Source organism: Mobula hypostoma, chromosome 4 (assembly GCF_963921235.1).
Source record: "Mobula hypostoma chromosome 4, sMobHyp1.1, whole genome shotgun sequence".
In the NCBI taxonomy this organism is placed as follows: Eukaryota; Metazoa; Chordata; class Chondrichthyes; order Myliobatiformes; family Myliobatidae; genus Mobula; species Mobula hypostoma.
In genome coordinates this window covers 148688870-148711498 of record NC_086100.1, presented here as the reverse complement: position 1 = coordinate 148711498, position 22629 = coordinate 148688870, and the positions used below count along the sequence as shown (strand labels likewise).

The 22629-nt window shown below is 43.6% G+C and overlaps 1 protein-coding gene across 2 annotated transcripts in view; it reads right to left on the bottom strand.

Annotated features, from left to right (window-relative positions):
• LOC134345666 (janus kinase and microtubule-interacting protein 1-like) overlaps positions 1-12121 on the bottom strand; it is a 394868-nt gene extending 382747 nt beyond the window's left edge. For both annotated transcript variants that reach the window (XM_063046689.1, XM_063046690.1), the window contains exon 1: positions 11863-12121. The gene's annotated coding sequence lies outside the window, so the exon portion shown is untranslated. The remainder of the gene's footprint in view (positions 1-11862) is intronic.
• Between the last annotated feature and the right edge of the window lie 10508 nt (positions 12122-22629).

Sequence of the window (22629 nt, the reverse complement as noted above, 5' to 3'; positions counted from 1 at the left end):
ATGTAATAGCAGAGAAAGGTACCACAATTTGAGAAGACAGAAAGGCTGCTGAAGCCATTGTTCTAGCCAAGAGATGACATAGTCATGAAGGAGTTCCTCTGAACTTAAAAACCTCAGGGAGAAGGGGCACAAAGCAAATCTCAGCACAACATTAATCTACTCTTCACCGGAGATAATAAATCTTCATGTCTTGAGGAATAAGTGATTGTTAAAAACAAGTGTAATGTTCCCTCTCAAATAATATTACCAATGGCTATTATTCAAAATATCCAGAGTGTATCAGCATATACTGTAGAAATAGTCTTTATATTATGAGCAGGTAGCAAATGCAGCAGCTTTGTGTGCAAACAGACAATATTTTTGTTATCATCCATCGTACACGCCAACAGTTCTATAATTTTAATGAAACCCGACGTAGACTGGGGGACCGCTTCGTCGAGTACCTCCGCTCTGTCCGCCACGACAGACAGGATCTTCCCGTTGCCACCTGTTACGAGAATACACATAAAATTAAGATGTTTGCTGGCCTGGGCTAGCATCAGTGGCATCAGCAGTTGGTCTGCCACCTGCCCTCAGGGGAAGGAGAGATAAGGAACAATGGAGCAGCGTCTGGAGATGTGTAATGAAGGGATGTGGGAGGAAGAGCTGTCTGGAGCGGCTCCCCCCTTTGAACCCTGAACTGTTTGAAGTGATGGACAGGCGATACCCCAGCAGGGGGATAAAAAGGGACAGGTTCGCTAAGACAGACACACACGCCACCCGAGGTAACGAGGTAACGCGGTGCGCTTCTCACGAGTGGGTGAGAAGTGCCAGACAACGACAAGGGTGGAAAGGTACGATCAGCGGGAACCCGGTGTGTGTCCGCCCTTGCCTGGGTGCCGGGTTCACTGCAGAGGATCGACCGCATCTGGAGGAGGGGTCACAGTCGGTGACCTCAGGTGACATCACCAAGGACCCGCCCAAATGATGTTTGTGAGCCATCTCGCTGGTCTGTGAGTGAAGCTGTGCTGAATGATGAGCTGTTCCTATTCTATGTCTCTCTTCCCCACCTTGTCCATCGCCATGACAACGATTACTGCGAACTGAACTACAAACTGGACTGAACTTTGAGTCATTTTGAAATTGGTCATTTACCCCTAGACAACGATAGAGCTTGATTGATGCGGTTATCTTAATTCTGTGCACATGTGCGTTTATCATCGCTGAACTGTTGCATTTATTATCCTTTCGATTAATGTGTTGCTTGTTTCTTTAATAAAACTTTCTTAGTCCTAGTACTCCAGACTCCAACTGAGTGATCCATTTCTGCTGGTTTGGCAACCCAGTTACGGGGTATGTAACATAAGTGGGGGCTCATCCGGGATTTTGAACGCTAAATTTGGGACGGAGTAAATTGATTGGGTTAAAATTCCCGAAAGAAAGAAAAGACAAACAGCAGAAATGGAGGTTGAGGAATTTATAAAGGCGCCGACCTTGGAGGCATTAGAGGATGCCAGGAAATCGGAATTGATAGCTGTGGCAAAACGGGTGAATCTTGCTAAGGTGAAGTCGACAATGAGGAGAGAGGAGATACACAGAGCTATTGTAGAGCACTATGTATCTAAAGGTGTGTTTCCCCAAGGTGAGCTGGGGGAGGTGTCTATTGAAAAAACCTGCTGGAGACGCGGTACAGGTACAGCTTGAAAAACTGAGACTCGAGCACGAGTTCCGGGTACGGCAGTTAGAAAGGCAGGAGAAAGAGAGAGAGTTAGAAAGGCAGGAGAAAGAGAGAGAGGTAGAAAGGCAGGAGAGGGACAGACAGTTGGAGAGAGAAGAGAGAGAGAGGGACAGACAGTTGGAGAGAGAAGAGAGAGAGAGGGACAGACAGTTGGAGAGAGAGGAGAAACAGAGGGAAAGGGAATTTGAGCTGGAGAAGTTAAAGATAAGGGCCGAGCAGGGGCTCGTGCCGAACCAAGGTGGAGGGTTCCGGGCGACCCAGGAGGTTAGGCTGGTTCCCCCATTTGACGATACCGATGTGGATCGGTACTTTCTCCACTTCGAAAAAGTAGCTATAAGTCAGGACTGGCCGAGGGATAAGTGGGTTGTCTTACTTCAGAGTGTACTGAAAGGGAAAGCCCAACAAGCTTACTCAGCTTTATCCGCGGAAGATGCCCAGAAGTATGAGGTGGTGAAGGAGGCCATCCTCAGGATTTATGAGTTGGTCCCGGAGGCATACCGGCAGAGGTTCCGGAATGCGAGGAAGCGGTGGGACCGCACGTATTTGGAGTTTGCTCGTGAGATGCAAACATATTGTGAGCGTTGGTGCGCCTCGAAGGGGGTAGAGGGGGATTATGACAGACTGCTACAGCTGATCCTGATTGAGCAGTTTAAAGGTTGTGTCCCTGAGGGTATGAGACCCTACCTCGATGAGAAAGAGGCAGCCACGTTAGCCGCAACTGCTAAGTTAGCGGATGAGTATGCGTTGACGCATAAAATGAAGTTTGCCCCGAGTAAAGGCTACCAGAAGGGTAGTCAGGACGGCGGGGAGAGTCCACCGGAAAAGTCAGAAAGTAAGCCGGGGACTAGTGAAAAGGATAAGGTAGACCGGGAGCAGTCTGGTAGGAAGTCTCCTGGGGTCGTCTGTTATAATTGTGGGAAAGTCGGACACTTTGCGTCCAGGTGCTTTGCCCCAAGGAAGGAGACGGGGAAAGGAAAAGCGGAAATTTTGAATGGCTGTATCGAGCTGTTAAGCGAACCGCTAGGGAAGGACAGGTCTGAAAAAGTCCAGGAAGGGCGCGAGAGGTTTATCTCGGCCGGACTGGTGTCAGTGAAAAAGAGGTTAAAACCAGTTCCAGTGCGGATCTGGAGAGACACGGGAGCGTGTCAGTCACTAATACTGAAGAGTGTATTAGAGTTTAGCTCAGAGACCCAGACTGGGGAGGTAGAGGTCAAAGGTGTTGGGGAAGGGACAGAGTCAGTCCCTTTGCACCAGATACATTTACAGAGCAACCTGGTCTCTGGACTAGTCACGATCGGGGTGAGGTCCGAATTACCGATGAAAGACGTGGAAGTCTTGCTCGGTAATGACATCGCCGGAGGAATCGTGTTCCCAGTCGTGAGACTGACGGGTCAGCCTGCCAGCATGGAGGCCCCGCCCGCGATGGTGAATTTGGCTGAAACATTTCTGCCAACCTTGTATGAGACAGGGTGTAGTGAGATAAGAGGTAGTGAGGGAGCTGGGACGGACGTAGCAGTAGCCAGGAAAGAATTTGTGCAGACGCAGGAGCGAGACGAGGGGCTGATGGTTTTTGCCGAGACAGCCCTCTCTGACACAGCCTTGACAAGCTATTGTGCGGATAAGGAGGTGCTAAGGAAGAAAGGGAAATCAAGTACAGCATCCGCAGATGAGGAGTGGGGGGTGGTGCAAAAGAGTTATGGGGATGAGGTTTTTAACATGGCCCACGAGGTACCCCCCGGTGGACATTTTGCGGTGCTGGAGGAAACAGTTGGTGGAATCATGAAAGAGAGTTACCGGCTGCCCAGGGGGAAAAATGTTATTGATCATGACCGACGCGAACTGAGACGGTCACCGGCTTTTGATATGCTAACAAACCTAGTCGGTGTTAGCGTGGAAATCAATGAAGCTAGGGGCCCCCTGCTAAGAGGAAAAAACCATTTTGAAAAGATTAGGATGGGATCGGTCAGATGGGAGAAGGCTATTCTTTTGGCCAGGTCTACTGATAAGGTCTCTCCCTTAATCCCCGAAGGAGTAATTAAACGACTCGCACCCATGTGTTTGATTGTCCCGAGGAAATGCAAAGAACTGGGACGTTGGGTGATTGTGGTTACAATAGGGCGGCCAAGTAAACAACACCCATATTTTTTGAGTAATTCAGTGACTAAAGGGCTGATGAACACAGAGGTGTGTATTGGCAATTTAACACGGCTGTCTGAAGCCAGCTTGATAGTGAACCTTGGAAAAAATGAATTCGGCCACACGAATGTCACTTACCTGGGAATTGTGGTGACACAGGGGCAGCTGGCAGTGATGCAAGCTACAGTGCAGGCTATCGCTGACCTCCCAACCCCGACAGACAAGAGGGCCCTCAGAAGGCTTTTGGAGATGGTGGGGTACTGCAGGAAGTTTTGCAATAACTCTGCGGTCAATACCCGTCCCCCTCCTACTAAGCCCTTGCGAGGGAAAATTGAGTCGGAATGGGACGACCCTTGTTGTTGTGGTCCGGGACAAAACCAAATGAGAGGTTACATTGGTCGCAATTCATCAGTGTTTTTGGCCACTATGAAGTTTGCTGAGTTGGAGCCTGGTCTAAGGGATTATTAATAACACGTGTAAAAGGAACAGAAAATGTGATGACTGTCTGTCAAGGTGTTGACAATTTCAAATTCTCTGTATTAGCTAAATAACTGTTAAAGATGTATATTGTGTATGTATCAGATAATGTAGTCATGTTTGTAATTTTTACCTCCCGGTAAAAATCCTTAAAGGGGGGAAGTGTTACGAGAATACACATAAAATTAAGATGTTTGCTGGCCTGGGCTAGCATCAGTGGCATCAGCAGTTGGTCTGCCACCTGCCCTCAGGGGAAGGAGAGATAAGGAACAATGGAGCAGCGTCTGGAGATGTGTAATGAAGGGATGTGGGAGGAAGAGCTGTCTGGAGCGGCTCCCCCCTTTGAACCCTGAACTGTTTGAAGTGATGGACAGGCGATACCCCAGCAGGGGGATAAAAAGGGACAGGTTCGCTAAGACAGACACACACGCCACCCGAGGTAACGAGGTAACGCGGTGCGCTTCTCACGAGTGGGTGAGAAGTGCCAGACAACGACAAGGGTGGAAAGGTACGATCAGCGGGAACCCGCTGTGTGTCCGCCCTTGCCTGGGTGCCGGGTTCACTGCAGAGGATCGACCGCATCTGGAGGAGGGGCACAGTCGGTGACCTCAGGTGACATCACCAAGGACCCGCCCAAATGCTGTTTGTGAGCCATCTCGCTGGTCTGTGAGTGAAGCTGTGCTGAATGATGAGTTGTTCCTATTCTATGTCTCTCTTCCCCACCTTGTCCATCGCCATGACAACGATTACTGCGAACTGAACTACAAACTGGACTGAACTTTGAGTCATTTTGAAATTGGTCATTTACCCCTAGACAACGATAGAGCTTGATTGATGCGGTTATCTTAATTCTGTGCACATGTGCGTTTATCATCGCTGAACTGTTGCATTTATTATCCTTTCGATTAATGTGTTGCTTGTTTCTTTAATAAAACTTTCTTAGTCCTAGTACTCCAGACTCCAACTGAGTGATCCATTTCTGCTGGTTTGGCAACCCAGTTACGGGGTACGTAACACACCCACTTCAACTCTGCTTCACATTCCCATTCGGATATGTCCATACATGGCCTCCTCTACTGCCATGATGAGGCTAGGTTGGAGGAGCAACACCTCCTATACCGTCTAGGTAGTCTCCGGCCCCTTGGTATGAACATAGAATTCTCCAACTTCCAGTAATTCACTCCCCTTCCCTTCCCCTATCCCTATTTCATTCTGCCTACTACCTCCCTCATAATTCCGCCTCCTTCTACTACCCATTGTGTTTTCCCCTATTCTTTCTTCACCTTTCCTGCCTATCACCTCCCTGCTTCCCCTACCCCACCCCTTTATCTTTCCCCTTACTGGTTTTTTACCTGGAACCTACCAGCCTTCTCCTTCCCACCCTCCCCCCACCTTCTTTATAGGGCCCCTGCCCCTTCCTTCTTCAGTCCTGACGAAGGGTTCTGGCCCGAAACGTTGACTGATCGTTTCCACGGATGCTGCCCTCCCTGATCAGTTCCTCCAGCATGTTGTGAGTGTTGCTTTGACCCCAACATCTGCAGAGTATTTTGTGTTTACTATAATTTTAATGTTATTCATATACAGGTTGGGTCGAGGTGTCCATCGATGTCATGACTCAGACAGTTGTTTTCTCATTTGTAGGGATGTTTAGGGCAGCTCAGGAGAGGGGTATGGTTTCGGTTTTGGGACCGGGATAAGGGGCAGTAAGAGGCCAGGTTGGTGCACTGTTTGTTGAACATCAGTGACACTAGAGGTTGAGTCACCAGGTGTTGAGGAGACTAACGATCCCCAGCGAGTCCAGGTTCCAGGTCAGAGGTTCATACAAGCAGTAAGTCTTGAGTACAGCTAGGAGTCACAAGGGCCACTGCCCCCCAATCCACCCAGGTCTTCAGGGTTGGAGGTTTATGCAAGTCTAGAAGTCACGGCCCGAAGGTTAAACCTGTGATCAGCGAGTCCTGAGGTCTAGTCCCAAAAGTCAAATCTGTGATCAGCGAGTTTAGAGGTGGTCAGAAGTTGGAGGCCCAATGTGTGCAAGTCTGACTATCTGGTCAAGGACAGGAGGCCTGGAAGAAGCTTGTCTTGGGGTTGGGGGTATGTGTGTGTGCACGCGTGTACGTGTGTGTATACACGTTACCATTTATTGTTCTTTGCTAATGTTCCTGAACTCAGGAGGCAATTAAGAATGTTGGTTGGTGGGACTAGAGCCAGAAGGATGGTATATTCCTTCAACGTAAGACATTGCCTGCAGACCTTTACAGAGAGCAGGTTTTTATATTACAGATTTATTTAATTATTTGAATTTTACTTCCTAGAATACTCTAGTGGGATTTGAGTGCATGTCTCTGCATCAATGTTCAATGTCCCACCTGTTAAACCAACAACTTAATCACCAAGCCTCCATGCTACTATTTTAGATAAATGACTAAAATAGAATCGGCATCCTTTTTGAATACATTGATAGTTTTATATAACTTGAAATCTTAGCTCAAGAAAATACAATTAGGCAGGGTCTCTGCATTGTAGTTTGATTCCCTTATCCAGGAAAGGATACTTAAGTTTCCTGGGATGATGGGAATCCTTCATGGAGAGTGATAATGCTAATTCAGCTGAGTCTAAAATAACGAGAAGTGATCTACTGACACATAAAATATTCTCTCAGTGCTACAAAGGAGACAAAGAGAGGAGAGATCCCATGGCTGGAATGTAGAGAAGGAAAGGCAACATTCTTAAGGTAGAAAGCCGAGGCTTGAGGTAAAGAGAAATTCCACAGTTCAGAAGAGATGATCCTGAGGAACACACCACACAGAGAACAGTAGAAGCTATGCAGTTAAATATTTTTTGAAGGAGTTACATACATTTCTAGGTGCAAAAGGCTCCTAAAGAGAGTGTAAATTAGAGGACATGGTTTGGGGGTAGGGTACTGACATGGATAGAAAATTGGTTGACAGACAGGAAACAAAGAGTAGGGATTAACGGGTCCTTTTCAGAACGGCAGGCAGTGACTAGTGGGGTACCGCAAGGCTTGGTGCTGGGACCGCAGCTATTTACAATATACATTAATGATTTAGATGAAGGGATTAAAAGTAACATTAGCAAATTTGCAGATGACACAAAGTTGGGTGACAGTGTGAAATGTGAGGAGTATGTTATGAGAATGCAGGGTGACTTGGACAGGTTGGGTGACAGGGCAGATGCATGGCAGATGCAGTTTAATGTGGATAAATGTGAGGTTATCCACTTTGGTGGCAAGAACAGGAAGACAGAATACTATCTGAATGGTGTCAAGTTAGGAAAAGGGGAAGTGCAACGAGATCTGGGTGTCCTTGTTCATCAGTCACTGAAAGTAAGCATGCAGATACAGCAGGCAGTGAAGAAAGCTAATGGCATGTTGGCCTTCATAACAAGGGGAGTTGAGTATAGAAACATGGAAAATAAGTGAAGTAGGCCATTTGGCCCTTCGAGCCTGCACCACCATTCAGTATGATCATGGCTGATCATCCAACTCAGAACCCTGTACCAGCCTTCCCTCCATACCCCATGATCCCTTTAGCCACAAGGGCCATATCTAACTCCCTATAGGAGCAAAGAGGTCCTTCTGCAGTTGTACAGGGCCCTGGTGAGACCCCACCTGGAGTATTGTGTGCAGTTTTGGTCTCCAAATTTGAGGAAGGACATTCTTGCTATGGAGGGTGTGCAGCGTAGGTTCACAAGGTTAATTCCAGGGATGGCGGGAATGTCATATGTTGAAAGATTACAGCGAATGGGCTTGTATACACTGGAAATTAGAAGGATGAGAGGGGATCTGATTGAAACATAAGATTATTAAGGGACTGCACATGCTAGAGGCAGGAAACATGTTCCCAATGTTGGGGGAGTCCAGAACTAGAGGCCACAGTTTAAGAATAAGGGGTAGACCATTTAGAACGGAGTTGAGGGAAAACTTTTTCACACAGAGGGTTGTGGATCTGTGGAATACTCTGCCTCAGAAGGCAGTGGAGGACAATTCTCTGGATTCTTTCAAGAAAGAGTTAGATAAGGTTCTTAAAGATAGCGGAGTCAAGGGATATGGGGAGAAGGCAGGAACAGGGTACTGATTGTGGATGATCAGCCATGATCACAGTGAATGGCGGTGCTGGCTCGAAGGGCTGAATGGCCTACTCCTGCACCTATTGTCTATTGTAAATACTCTATTGATTCAGATAAGGAATCAGCCATGTATTTAATGGCAAGTGAGGCTTGAAGGACCAAATTACCCATTACTTGATGCTTCTAGGAAATTTTACTTCATGTATTTTTAAAGATGCAGAATTATGATTCAAATACCTTATCCACTCTCAATGTTTATCTTACACAAATCAAAGTGAGTCATACAATATCCCTGTGCAAACTTCCATTGTGCCCTTCATTTTAACTAAGAAAAATCTAACTTGTGAAAAGGCAAATATACATGCAATGGCCATTTCCCAAACTTTTCAGGAGTGTATAATTCTAAAAGTTTCACAACTTCTTTATCAAATGGATGCACCCAGCTGTATTAATAAACAACTTTTCAACTAGCTGTATTGTGGATAGAAACAGTCATGCTTGTTGAAAGATCTGTCTGTTTTTTCACATCCTTTTGTGGGGAAATGCAATACTGAGATAACAAATTATGGTACAAACAGAGCCTTGATGGTATTTATTCCAAAAGCTACTCAAATAGATTGTGCTGCTTTGAGGGCTTGCTAGATAGGTTTAATTTAATTTAATATTTAATTGAAACAGGTATTTTTGACACAAGTAGAGTTGTAACACAAGTAACATGTGAGGTAATCATCACGATGCATAGGAAATACGTAGTAGCTGACAATAAGATGCTAATTGTGAGAGGCACGAATATAATGACCATATTGCATTCGATCTCACTCTGTGCTCCTCTACTTGTTGCTAGCAAAGGCATTTTACACATTATACTTAAAAAAAACATGGGAAATGCATAAACATCATATCTTATTCCTACTAGGCAGTATAATAAATATTTAAAGCTGGACAACTGCTCATTGAGATAAGCAAATTAATAATATAATCCACTTCACGTGTGTGACTCATCTTCTTCTTTCCCAGTGAAACAATTTTCTTATCGGACACATTGTATCCACAAAATCCACTCTTAATTCCAGTTTGTATGTGTTAACATCTTGAACTATCAATCTGACCAACAACAATCACGAAAACAATGCAACAATATGCTTTACATAAAATATCACAAATTCTTTTTATGACAGACTCTGAACATGACCATTCTTTCTTCCTGCAGCTGATTTGCACATAATAGATGCACAGTTCAATTTAAAAAATATTAAAATTGACAAAACATTGCACAATTTCCTGTGAAGCGATTTCCTCTGGATCCTAAGGTTCCTTCTAACATCCTGAAGATCCACCTGTAGGTTAATTGGCCACAGCAAATTGCCTCTAGTGTGGGGCTGAAGAGTAGAATCTCAGGATAATTGATAGGATTATGGGGAGAATACAAGTCAGAGCTGTATACGTGAGTGCTTGGAGATTAGCACAGACTTAATAGGCCACAGGACTTACTTCCATACAGCATAGCTACGTCACAAAATTGATCTTCATTAAGTTCAATGGTAGCATTAGATGCACTTAGCTCAAGATGATTGAAAGGAAACTTTTCTTCATAGTAAATTCTCAGATTTCTGACTACTTTTACTTTTGCAGAAAAAAAAAGGTGCCGCTTATTTCCAAAGACAGCATGGAGCACTAAATGCTTTGAAGTGAGCTGAGCATCACTGATGGCAACTATGGTAACTGAGGCCCATTAATTATTTAAACATCAGATCATTAAAACCATTTAATATACAAAATGGAAATAATAGGCTAAAGTTGTACTGAGGTAAAGAAACAGAGTTCTAAATAAAACTGAATAGATGGCAATTTTTGGACTTAAATTGGTTTCAAATTCTTCTTCATTCTGGATCAACTGAAAACAATAAGGATGTTAATTTCCCTACCCTAATATTTCTTCAAAACATACTATATATGATGCCTGTTATCAATGGTGCAAGCAAGTATCTCAGCATATTCATAGCAGATAACTTTACTCTCCTGATAATATTTCACTACTGCATAACATATTGGAATAAAATATTAGATTTTTATTTAGATAGAACAGTGATTTATGTCTAGCATTAAACTCACCCTTTTTAAACTTGCTAATCTGACAATATTGGTATCCATCCAAAAAGCTTTCATGCTCCGTAGTTTTCCCATAAGTAGGATGGAATCCAATTAATTCTTATCCAATAATTGTATCAGCAGTGAATACTGCAACTCCTTTTACCAAAATAAATTAATTTTTTTCATATGCAATATAACCAAAACAAAATTCAGCTACACTGTAGTTATTAATAAGGGTACAGGTCTTTGAACTCACCAGATTATTTCTTATACGTTTATAAGTTTTATCATAATTTGGATCAATACATGATTTAAGAATTTTGGTAACTATATGCCATATTTAACATATAGTGCAATGAAACCTATGTTAAAACTAATCACAAAAATGTTACATGATTATAAAATGCACAGCCATTTCTAATGCTTTTTTTTCTTTTTCCAGGCACAGCGATATACCTCTTCACATCCCTTAACTAATTATGCAGATACAAACCTTGTAAATTAAATGAGATTTGTTGAAAGCGTGAGGATACGGCAATGGGAGTAAATAGCGCTTTTTTTTTAAGTTTCATAAACAGAATTTTAATCACAATACTGATGCCAACTGTTGAAACCAAAACCCATTTTTTTTTGTTTGAAATGTAAACCAACAATTTCGTGTTGTAATCAACAAAACCATTAATTTAAAAAAAAAACTTCTGTAGGTAAAGATGCTCCAACTAGCGCTGGGCATAGAAGGTAGTATGCTTCCGATTGAGAACTGATAAATAGAGCGTGCGAGTGACTACAAAAAGAGACAATGCTCTCGGAAGAGGTTACATATAACATCAGTAACAGGATGTCAAAGCATGTTCAGCTATTTATGAGAAAAGCTGTGAGTGGAAGGAGGCTGAGTTGCCCCACCCTACCTTCATGCCAGCCTGCAAAAGGCACATCCTCTGCAGTACTAACTACAGCATCACGGGCCTGGGAAGCAGCGTGGGATTTGAGACCACATTCAATGAGAATTCTTCTTTAAATGCCCTCTTGCAATTGATAAAACCAAACCGCCCGACACAGGAAACCGAAAAAGCAGGCAGCTTCCTCTCATGTAAATGTTCCGAACATTACTTAACCTTAACGACAGTTATGCTGACAAATCTCCACAGTGTGTTTAATCTAACACGCACAAGTAGTTTTATGTATTACATAAAGAATCAGCAAATAATAAAGCGATAAAACACACCCAAGCGATTTAATGAAATACGTGTTGCTGTTCTGCGGGCATGGTGCACTAGCTGAAGAATTTCTGCTTCATTTTTTTTTGTTTGTCTGCATTGAGAGGGCTAAGAGTGTTCAGGTATTTCGGTACTCACTTGCCATGCTGTCTTCACGCTTTGAGAGATTAAACTGCACACCAGCAATCACTTCAATGTTTTCTTATAGAAGAAAATAACCTCGTGTCGCGACCAGCTTCCGGACTGGGAGAAAATCTTGTTGCACTTTCATTATGAAACTATTTTATATATATGTACTGTATATTTTGCAGTTGCCTTTTCCTTGTCGCAATTCAAGTGTTTTTCTTCAGCACTCTCTCGGCGTAGAATGTGCTATCAGGTCCGACCGTTTGGACAGCTCCTGGCGCAGCCGAGAGCGCGCGACGCAGCCCATAGCCATCTGACTCCCTCTATCCGCACAGCGTCAGGCTGCTCTCCTTAAAGAGGAAACTGTCTACTCTACCTACAGCAGCTGCACACACCTCTTTCCAGTACATTGCACATTTAGTTGACGGTGTTAACGAGAAAATACTGTGTGGTACACAAGTATGTTTTAAAAATCGGCAAGGACCAAAAAGGCAGAATAGATGATTATGCTTTAATATATGGGGTCCAACAGAATGTATGGATGTTTTCAACATAAACATTCTTTGAAAATGCACTTACCTGCTAAACAGTAAAATAAAAAGTTTTAAGCCAATTTATGTTTTAAAATCTGAGTCTCCATAATTAGCGCAGACCTTAAACAGATCAACTGGAAGAGTAAATATCAGATGGTAAAGAGACTGCAACATACACAACACGCTGGAGGAACTCAGCAGGTCGGGCAGCATCCGTGGAAACGATCAGTCAACGTTTCGGGCCGAGACTCTTCGTCAGGACTGAAGAGGGAAGGGGCAGAGGCCCTATAAAGAAGATGGGGGGAGGGAGGGTGGGAAGGAGAAGGCTGGTAGGTCCAGGTGAAAAACCAGTAAGGGGAAAGATAAAGGGGTGAGGGAGGGGAGGCAGGGAGGTGATAGGCAGGAAAGGTGAAGAAGGAATAGGGGAAAACACAATGGGTAGTAGAAAGAGGCGGAACCATGAGGGAGGTGATAGGCAGCTGGAGGAGGGGGCAGAGTGAAACTGGGATTGGGGAAGGGATGGGGAGTGAATTACCAGAAATTGGAGAAATCAATGTTCATACCAGGGGCTGGAGACTACCCAGACGGTATATGAGGTGTTGCTCCTCCAGCCTGAGTTTGGCTTCATCATGGCAGTAGGGGAGGCCATGTATGGACATATCCGAATGGGAATGTGAAGCAGACTCTAGGTGGGTGGCAACCGGGAGATCCTGTCTGTTGTGGCGGACAGAGCAGAGGTGCTCAACAGAGTGGTCCCCCAATCTGCGTTGGGTCTCACCGATGTAGAGGAGGCCGCACAGGGAGCACCGGATGCAATAGATGACCCCAACAGACTCACAAGTGAAGTTTTGCCTCATCTGGAAGGACTGTTTGGGGCCCTGAATAGTGGTGAGAGAGGAGGTGTAAGGTTAGGTGTAGCTCTTACACTTGCAGTGGACTGCAAAATTTCCAACTTTTGTAGACAACACTTTTTGATTATTTTCTATTGTTAACCTTTTGGTCCAAAATCAGGCATACTTCCATTCTTAGGATGGAGATATCAGAAGCGAAGTCGACAGTTATTTCACTGCCTTGAGGCAAACCCTTATCTAATATGGCATTACCTTAATGCCACAAGGGAAGTAATTCTGGATTTCAATTCAGTTTTCTTCCTTCTGTGTACAGTGGGTGTACTGAATAAGAGAATAAGACCATAATAAGATATAGGCACAGAAATTAGGGCATTTGGCCCATCAAGTCTGCTCGGCCATTTCATCATGGCTGATCCATTTTCCCTCTCAGCCCATTTCCTGCCTTTTCCCCATATCCTGACCAATCAGGAATCTAACAATCTCTGCCTTAAATATAATGAGTGACTTGGCTTCCACTGCCACCTGTGGCAAGGAATTCCACAGATTCATCACTCAATGAATTCCTCCTCTTCTCCACGCTAAATGGATGTCCCTCTATTCTGAGGCTGTGTTCTTGGGTCTTAGACTACCGCGCCATAGGAAGTATCCTCTCCATATCTATTCTATTGAGGCTTTTCAACGTTTGATAAGTTTCAATGAGATCCCCCCCTCATTCTTCTGAATTCCACTAATACCAAGAGCTATCAAATGTTCCTTGTGTAATAAGTCTGTTAATTTTTGTGAACCTCCTTTGAACCTTCTCCAATGTAAGTACATCCTTTCTTAGATAATGGGCCTAAAGCTGCTCGCAATACTTCAAATGAGGCCTCACCAGTGCCTTACAAAGCCTTAACATTACATTGTTACATTTACTGTATATTCTAATCCTTTCAAAATAAATGCTAACATTGCATTTGCCTTCTTCACCAGTGACTCAACCTGCAAATTAATGTTTAGAAAATCCTGCAAGAGGACTTCCAAGTCCCTTTGCACCTCAAATTTTTGAATTTAGAAAATAGTCTAAGCTTTCATTTCTTCCACTAAAGTGCATGACTATACACTTAGCATGCTATCTTCACATTTTGAGAGATTGAACTGCACACCAGCAAATGATACATATTCCACCTGCCACGTAAGATCTACCTGCCTCCATTCGGAGACAACTAATTCTGCCCACACTGAATGTACTGACACATACAAATGATGCACCGGAGTAGATCATTGTCCCTGCTGGCCTGCTTCACCACAGAGGCGTTGAGCACCACAGCACAGAAACGTGCCCTTTGGCCCATGCAGTTCATGCCAATCTGTCTTAATATGATTCTAGACTGAAAGGATTGCAACTTCAAATCTGCATTTCTGTCTGGCCATGCTAATCTTTAACATCCTGCTGTATCAAGTATCTACCACTACCTGAACAATATTCAAAGGTTCTGTATCAGAAACCTTTACTCCTCCTCTGCAAACACAAGGAAATCTACAGATGATGGAATTTCAAGCAACACACATCAAGGTTGCTGGTGAACGCAGCAGGCCAGGCAGCATCTCTAGGAAGAGGTACAGTCGATGTTTCGGGCCGAGACCCTTTGTCAGGACTAACTGAAAGAAGAGCTAGTAAGAGATTTGAAAGTGGGAGGGGGAGGGGGAGATCCAAAATGTTTTTTGATCAGTGGGGAGGGATGGGGGGGACGAATGAACAAGGGAGTCACATAGGGAGCGATCCCTGTGGAAAGCAGGGGGGGGGGAGGGAGAGATGTGCTTAGTGGTGGCATCCTGTTGGAGGTGGTGGAAGTTACGGAGAATAATATGTTGGACCCGAAGGCTGGTGGGGTGGTAGGTGAGGACCAGGGGAACCCTATTCCTAGTGGGGTGGTGGGAGGATGGAGTGAGAGTAGATGTGTGTGAAATGGGGGAGATGCGTTTGAGAGCAGAGTTGATGGTGGAGGAAGGGAAGCCCCTTTCTTTAAAAAAGGAGGACATCTCTTTCGTCCTGGAATGAAAAGCCTCATCCTGAGAGCAGATGCGGTGGAGACGGAGGAATTGCGCGAAGGGGATGGCATCTTTGCAAGAGACAGGGTGAGAACAGAAATAGTCCAGATAGCTGTGAGAGTCAGTAGGCTTATAGTAGACATCAGTAGATAAGCTGGCTCCAGAGATAGAGACAGAAAGATCTAGAAAGGGGAGGGAGGTGTCAGAAATGGATCAGGTAAACTTGAGGGCAGGGTGAAGGTTTTTGGATCTCCCCCTCCCCCTCCCACTTTCAAATCTCTTACTAGCTCTTCTTTCAGTTAGTCCTGACGAAGGGTCTCGGCCTGAAATGTTGACTGTACCTCTTCCTTGAGATGCCTGGCCTGCTGCGTCCACCAGCAACTTTTATGTGTGTTCCCCCTCTGCAAGAAAGCTTTTCACATTAACCTGGCAACTCCTTATTTTAAAAACAGTAGCATCTAGTTATAAATTCTCCTACAAAACGGAAAATCCTCAGCAAGACCCCCACTGCCAAGACCTTTCCAGACCTTAGGTCGCAATAAATTTGCCTCTACCAAACCCCAGCAGGTTTAACTCTACTGTGTTCTACCTTTATTCACAAGACAATCAGCCCATGCAAGGTATTGATCTAATAATTTTTTATGACCTGCTTCTAACATACTGTCGCCCTTCCTCAATTAGGGAGCTCAATACTGTATGCTTGACATCAGATATGGTGTTACCAGTGTCCTAAATAATTGAAGCATAACTTAGCCACTCATATACGAGGAAATCTGCAGATGCTGGAAATTCAAGCAACACACATCGAAGTTGCTGGTGAATGCAGCAGGCCAGGCAGCATCTCTAGGAAGAGATACAGTCTCCCCCCCTCCCCTGCTTTCCACAGGGATCGCTCCCTACGCGACTCCCTTGTCCATTCATCCCCCCCATCCCTCCCTACCGATCTCCCTCCTGGCACTTATCCTTGTAAGCAGAAGAAGTGCTACACATGCCCTTACACTTCCTCTCTCACTACCATTCAGGGTCCCAGACAGTCCTTCCCGGTGAGGCGATACTTCACCTGTGAGTCAGCTGGGGTGATATACTGCGTCCGGTGCTCCCGATGTGGCCTTCTATATATAGGCGAGACCCAATGCAGACTGGGAGATCATTTCGCTGAACACCTATGCTCTGTCCGCCAGAGAAAGCAGGATCTCCCAGTGGCCACACATTTTAATTCCACGTCCCATTCCCATTCTGATATGTCTATCCATGGCCTCCTCTACTGTAAAGATGAAGCCACACTCAGGTTGGAGGAACAACACCTTATATTCCGTCTGGGTAGCCTCCAACCTGGTGGCATGAACATTGACTTCTCAAACTTCCGCTAATGCCCCACCTCCCCCTTGTACCCCATCCATTATTTATTTATATACACACATTCTTTCTCTCTCTCTCTCCTTTTTCTCCCTCTCTGTCCCGCTCACTATACCCCTTGCCCATCCTCTGGGTTTTTTCCCTTCCTCCCCACTTTCCTTCTTCCTAGGCCTCTGTCCCATGATCCTCCCGTATCCCTTTTGCCAATCACCTGTCCAGTTCGTGGCTCCATCCCTCCCCCTCCTGTCTTCCCCTATCATTTTGGATCTCCCCCTCCCCCTCCCACTTTCAAATCTCTTACTAGCTCTTCCTTCAGTTAGTCCTGACGAAGGGTCTCGGGCCGAAACGTCGACTGTATCTCTTCCTAGAGATGCCTGGCCTGCTGCACTCACCAGCAACTTTGACGTGTGTTAGCCACTCACATGTTCAGTTCCTCTCTGATAAATAATAACATTTACTGTTTGCAATATCTTCATACCAGACTTCTGTGAATCATTTACTAGGACACCTGTACCATAAGACCATAAGACATAGGAGCAAAATTAGGCCATTCAGCCCTTTGAGTCCACTCCGCCATTTCATCATGGCTGATCTCATATCCCATTCAATCCCATACACCTGGCCTCTCACCATATCCCTTGTTGCCCCGACCAATCAGGAAACTATCAGCTTCCGCTTTGAATATACCCATGGACTTGACCTCCACCGAAGTCTGTGGCATAGCATTCCAGAGATTCAGCACTCTTTGGCTAAAAAAACTCCTCCTTACTTCTGTTCTAGAAGACCTTTCTACATCTCTAAATTCTGTAATTTCTCACCATTTAGATAATATTCTTTTTTATTTACCCTGCCAAAATTTCACATACACACAGAGAATACTCAATTTTCCTCATCAATGGTCACTTGGTTAATCTATCTATACCCTCACCTGTTCTTGGTGGAAAACTTCCCAAAAAGAAATCCAGGGACTGGGTCTTCATCCCCAGGTATATCCTACTTACCGTTGTGACACAAACCAGCTAGAGTGAAATGTAAGTTTCAAGTTCAGCAATGATGTGGAAGGACAGGTGGTCATGAGGATGCTTTGATTCTGTAAAGGAATATAGATGACTGAGCAATTGGGCCAAAAAAAACCGGTAGGTGAAGTTTAATGTGGGGCAATGTGAGAAATCAAAAGGAAATAAACTAAATGGAGAAAGAATTCAAATAAGGTCACAATGTTCTAGGTTTTAGTGCATAAATCATAAAAAGTTAGAAGGCAGGTTTAACAAAGTGAATTCCTGGGATACACAGAGACTGCACATGCGGGTATCTGGAGCAAAATAAAATTGCTGTTGGAACTCAATGGATCAGGCAGCATCTAAGCATCTTTGGAGGGAAATGGACCTGAGATATTAACTGTAAATTTCTCTCCACAGTTGGTGCTCGACCAGGGGAGTTCTTCTAGCATCTTGTTATTTTAAATTGCTGGAATAAGGAGGTTGTTCTTTCAAGGCAGGTTAGACAACTTCATCAGTATTCCTTAAAGTTATGAGCAATGAGGGTGACCTTATTCAAACATATAAGAACTTGAAGGAGCATAAGGGTAGGTTCTGAGATGATTTCACTAGCAGGAGTCATGAACAAGGGGACATAGCTGAAGAATAAGTGGTCATTCAAAACTGAGCTGTGCAAATTTTTTCCTCTCAGAGGGGAGCAAACCTCTGGAATTCTCTGGTGGTGAAGGCCAGATCTTTAGATAAATTTCAGAACCAGAATCAGGTTTATTATGATTGACATACGTTGTGAAATTTGTTGTTTTGCTGCAGCAGTACAATGCAGGACATAAAAATTACTATAATTACAAAAATAAGTAAATCTGGCAAAAGAGAAATAACAGGAGAGTGAAAACAAGTATATGAAAGATGCTCCTACCCAAGATACACAAATCTAACCACCCCAGTAGGCCTATTATTTGTGCCTGCTCCTGCCTCACTGAAGTTGTGTCTGCATACCTCTACTCCATTTTGTTCCCCTTAGTTCAGTCCCTTCCTGAAGTGAACAAGACGGTGTGAAGAGTCCCTTCAGCAACACTTCACGTGTTCTTGATCACTTCAATCACTTTAAGTTTCCTGACCCTGATCTCTTCATTTTCACTCTGGATGTCCAGTCTCAAAACACTTCTATCCCCCATCAGGAATGCCTTAAAGTTCTCCATTTCTTTCTGGACTCCAGACCTAACCAATTCCCCTCCACCACCACCCCTATCCATCTGGCAGAACTGGTTCTCACCCTTAACAATTTGTCTTTCGGCTCCTCCCATTTTCTCCAAACTCATGGTGTAGCCATGGACACCAACTTGAGCTTAAGCTATGTATGGTAGCCTTTGCAATAGCGCATGAAACCGTTTACATTGATAACACGCTCCGACTCTTTCTATGCTACATTGATGGCTGCATTAATGTTACTTCCTGCATCCATGTAGAGCTTGTCGACTTCATCAACCTTGGTTCTTACCTCCACTCTGCCCTCAAATTTACTTGGTACATCTCTGACACCTCTCTTCCCTTTCTCAATTTCTCTGTCTCCAGATGAGATAAGTTATCCTTTGACATCTTTTACAACCCTACTGACTCTCAGAGTTATCTTGACTACTCCTCTTCCCAACCAGTCTCTTGTAAAGATGGTATTCCCATTTTTCAGTTCCTCCTTTTTCCACTGCATCTGTTTTCAGAATGAGGCTTTCCATTGAAGTACATCTGAGATTTTTTTTCAAAAGAACATGATTTCCCTTTCACCATCATCAATGCCACCCTCACCCACATCAGATCTATTACCTGCACATTACCCTCATCCCATTCTCTTGCCCTGGTAATAGGGAGATACAGTAGTTCCCCTTGTCCTTACCTACTACCCTATAAGCCTCCATATCAAGCACATCTTTCTCCTTAACTTCCTCCATCTACACCTCCTAAGCTCCATTTTTGGCTGAGATCACTCTCTACGTGACTCCCTTGTCCACTCGTCCCTCCCCACTGATCTCCCCTTCTGGCACTTAGCCCTGCAAGTGTGACAAATGCTACATCTGCTGGAAAACCTCTGAAACGTGTTGGCAGAACCATTAGAGACTTTTAAGAGATAGGCACCTGAACGTGAGAAAAGTGGAAGGATACAAACATTGTGAAGGCAAAAAGGATCATTTTAGTTGGCCATTTGATTACTAAATGAAATGGTTCAGCACAACATTGTGGGCCAAAGGATCTGTTCCTGTGCTGTACTGTTCTATATTCTATATTTACTTTTTATGCTGTCAGCATAATATTGGGAGTGCAGTAGTTAGTATTCCTACCTTTGAGGCAAAATGCAGTTTGTAGACTCAAGAGGCTATAGATGCTGGAATCTGGAGCAATAAAAAAATTGCTGGAGGAACGTAGCAGGCCAAGCAGCATCGGGGGCAGAGAAGAAATTGTTGACGCTTCAAGTTAAAACCTGCAACAGGTCCAGGAGTGGACAAGCAAAATGACCAGCACAAAGAAGAGGAATAGCAAGAAAGGATTCCAATGTGATTGTTGCACTGAAGAGGGGTGCAGGATGACAGGTATGGGAGGTCAGTGGGGTTAGTTGGAAGACTAGAGAGTGAGGTAAAAGAAAACAAAATGACAACAGGTGGAGCAAGAAGTTGTTTGCTGGCAGGTTTAACATTTTGGTTTTCAAATACAAGTCAGAAAAGTTTGTACCAGTATTGGCAAAACTCTTCTCAAGGAATATTTGAATATAAAATTCCTAAAAGACTTTACAAAATCTCTTCTCTTTATAGAAACTTTGTATTAAGATCCAAGTAAAAACACAATTTTTCTCCCAACAAAAGCAAATGAAAAGGAACAACAATTTTCATTTGACAAACACTATCACACACAAAGTCCAAGCATGATTAAGTGGCATTGGTCCATTGGTACTTCACTACAATAATCCACTTGAATACTTAGACAGGCAAAGCAAACATCAACTAAGCTTCATTGCTAACATTTGAGGATGTAATTTGCTCTTGAAGAACATCTGTTAATGTTGGATTCATTCAAATGATTAAAGACTTTTTTTTTCAAAAGCCATGGACAAACTTAAAATAAAAACAATCACTGGAGGAGTTTGTGGAGTCTGAACATGCCAACACTAACACTCTTGCCAACTATTCTCCACCAGCACGGGAAAGAAAGCTGCACTGGTGCACACACAAATCTGTAACCATATCAGAGACTTGATGAAGGGCCTCAGCCTGAAACATTGACTGTTTCTTCCTCACCATAGATGCTGCCTGACCTGCTGAGTTCCTCCAGCATTTTGTGTATGTTACTCTGTATTTTCAGCATCTGCAGAGTCTGTTGTGTTTATGCGTAATACAGTACTTAATTCATCCCCACAAATTGCTTCCGTCACCAATGACTAATATGCTACAAATATTAGACTTCACAGTTATTAGCAATGTGATTGCATTGACCACTGACGTCAGTTGCTGTCAAGGCACAGCTGTAGGGCATCTCTGGTGTCCGGAGATGTCATCCAGATGGCTGAACAGCCAATCATAATGAAGAAACTCACAGGCCACCAATCAGGAAGTTAAAAAGCAATTTAATACTTCATTAAAATATTTTATCAGATTTAAACTTAATAAAATTCAAGGATTTTTCTAACTCTTTGAGGAAGTAATGAATACCATTTATAAATGGTGTTTTGGATGAGACAGATGATTAAAACATGATTTAATAAATCATTCAAAACAGTATCACCTTATCCAACCAAAATGATACTTCCTCTGATCTTCACAGTAAGCACTGTCTGCTCATAGCACACACTATAGTCAGCTCACTTATTCCCCAAGACTGGAGAAGGCCATGATAGCATTCCCAGTGAAGGAGCAGGAAATCACTGACAATCTTTTTGAATTTTTGAATTTTACTGGGAGTTCATCAGATTTTTCAGACTAGTTAGTATTGATAAAAAGTATTATTTCGGTCACAAATCTTAAAAACAAAAAAAAAAAGCCCTTCAGCTGTTACAGTCTGGGCTAAGTATTCCACATACCAAAAGGAAACCAACATGGTAATTATGTTTATAGTGACAATTTGTGGAACATACAATAGAATCTTTGAAAGTGAAGAATAAATTCTTGTTGTGTATTAGCTAGCTGATATAATGACATCATACTAAACATTTTGGATTCAATCTATGGGGCATTAGGTGGTGGTGAAAAGGTTACAAGTTACCTAAATGGGAATTTAAACAAACTGCTGAAGTTCCAAAATAAGATTGCTATGCAGTACATCTGTGGATATATCTATGTGCAACTACCAGAATACAAGGTAAAGTGAAGTTGGGTACAGAATCCCATAAATAGATTTAGTCAACTACTTTTTACCCCCAAATGAAAAATAGCCATTTGCGCTGGCTAATGAAGGGCAGGAGATCATGTGGATCCTTTCACCAGCAAGCAATCAAAATGCTTAAGAAGAGACTTATTTCAGAGCTGAGAAGATAAGTTTTAGAATAACCTAACCTCATCCCATGTGAAATTCTTTCTCTTGATAATCCATGAATCTAATACACCCTCAAGGAACAGGCGATATTTAATTGGAACGACTCTGTAAAGCTTGTTATTTTCTGATTCATAACTATAACAGGGCCCTCCACTTTGAACTATTTACAGTGTTACACATATGTCACCCCCCCCGCCCCCGGCCAGCCTCAGGGTCGCTCAGCTCGCTGTCGTCTAGGGAAACAGCCCTCGGCCCCGACAAACTGGGTAATTAGTTTGTGTGGATGCTGTGTGATGTACCCCACCCCACCCAAATAACAGACAATACACCAGATACGATTAAATGATTTACAGTTTATAGATATTACTGGAACTATATAATTAATAGAGAATAAAATATAAAAGGAAAATAAAAGGCACCACACTTATCAAAGTTCAATCTCTTCGCGCACAAACAGTTGGAGCTCAGGACCCTCCTTCTTCACCCTGCAACCCCTTGGAC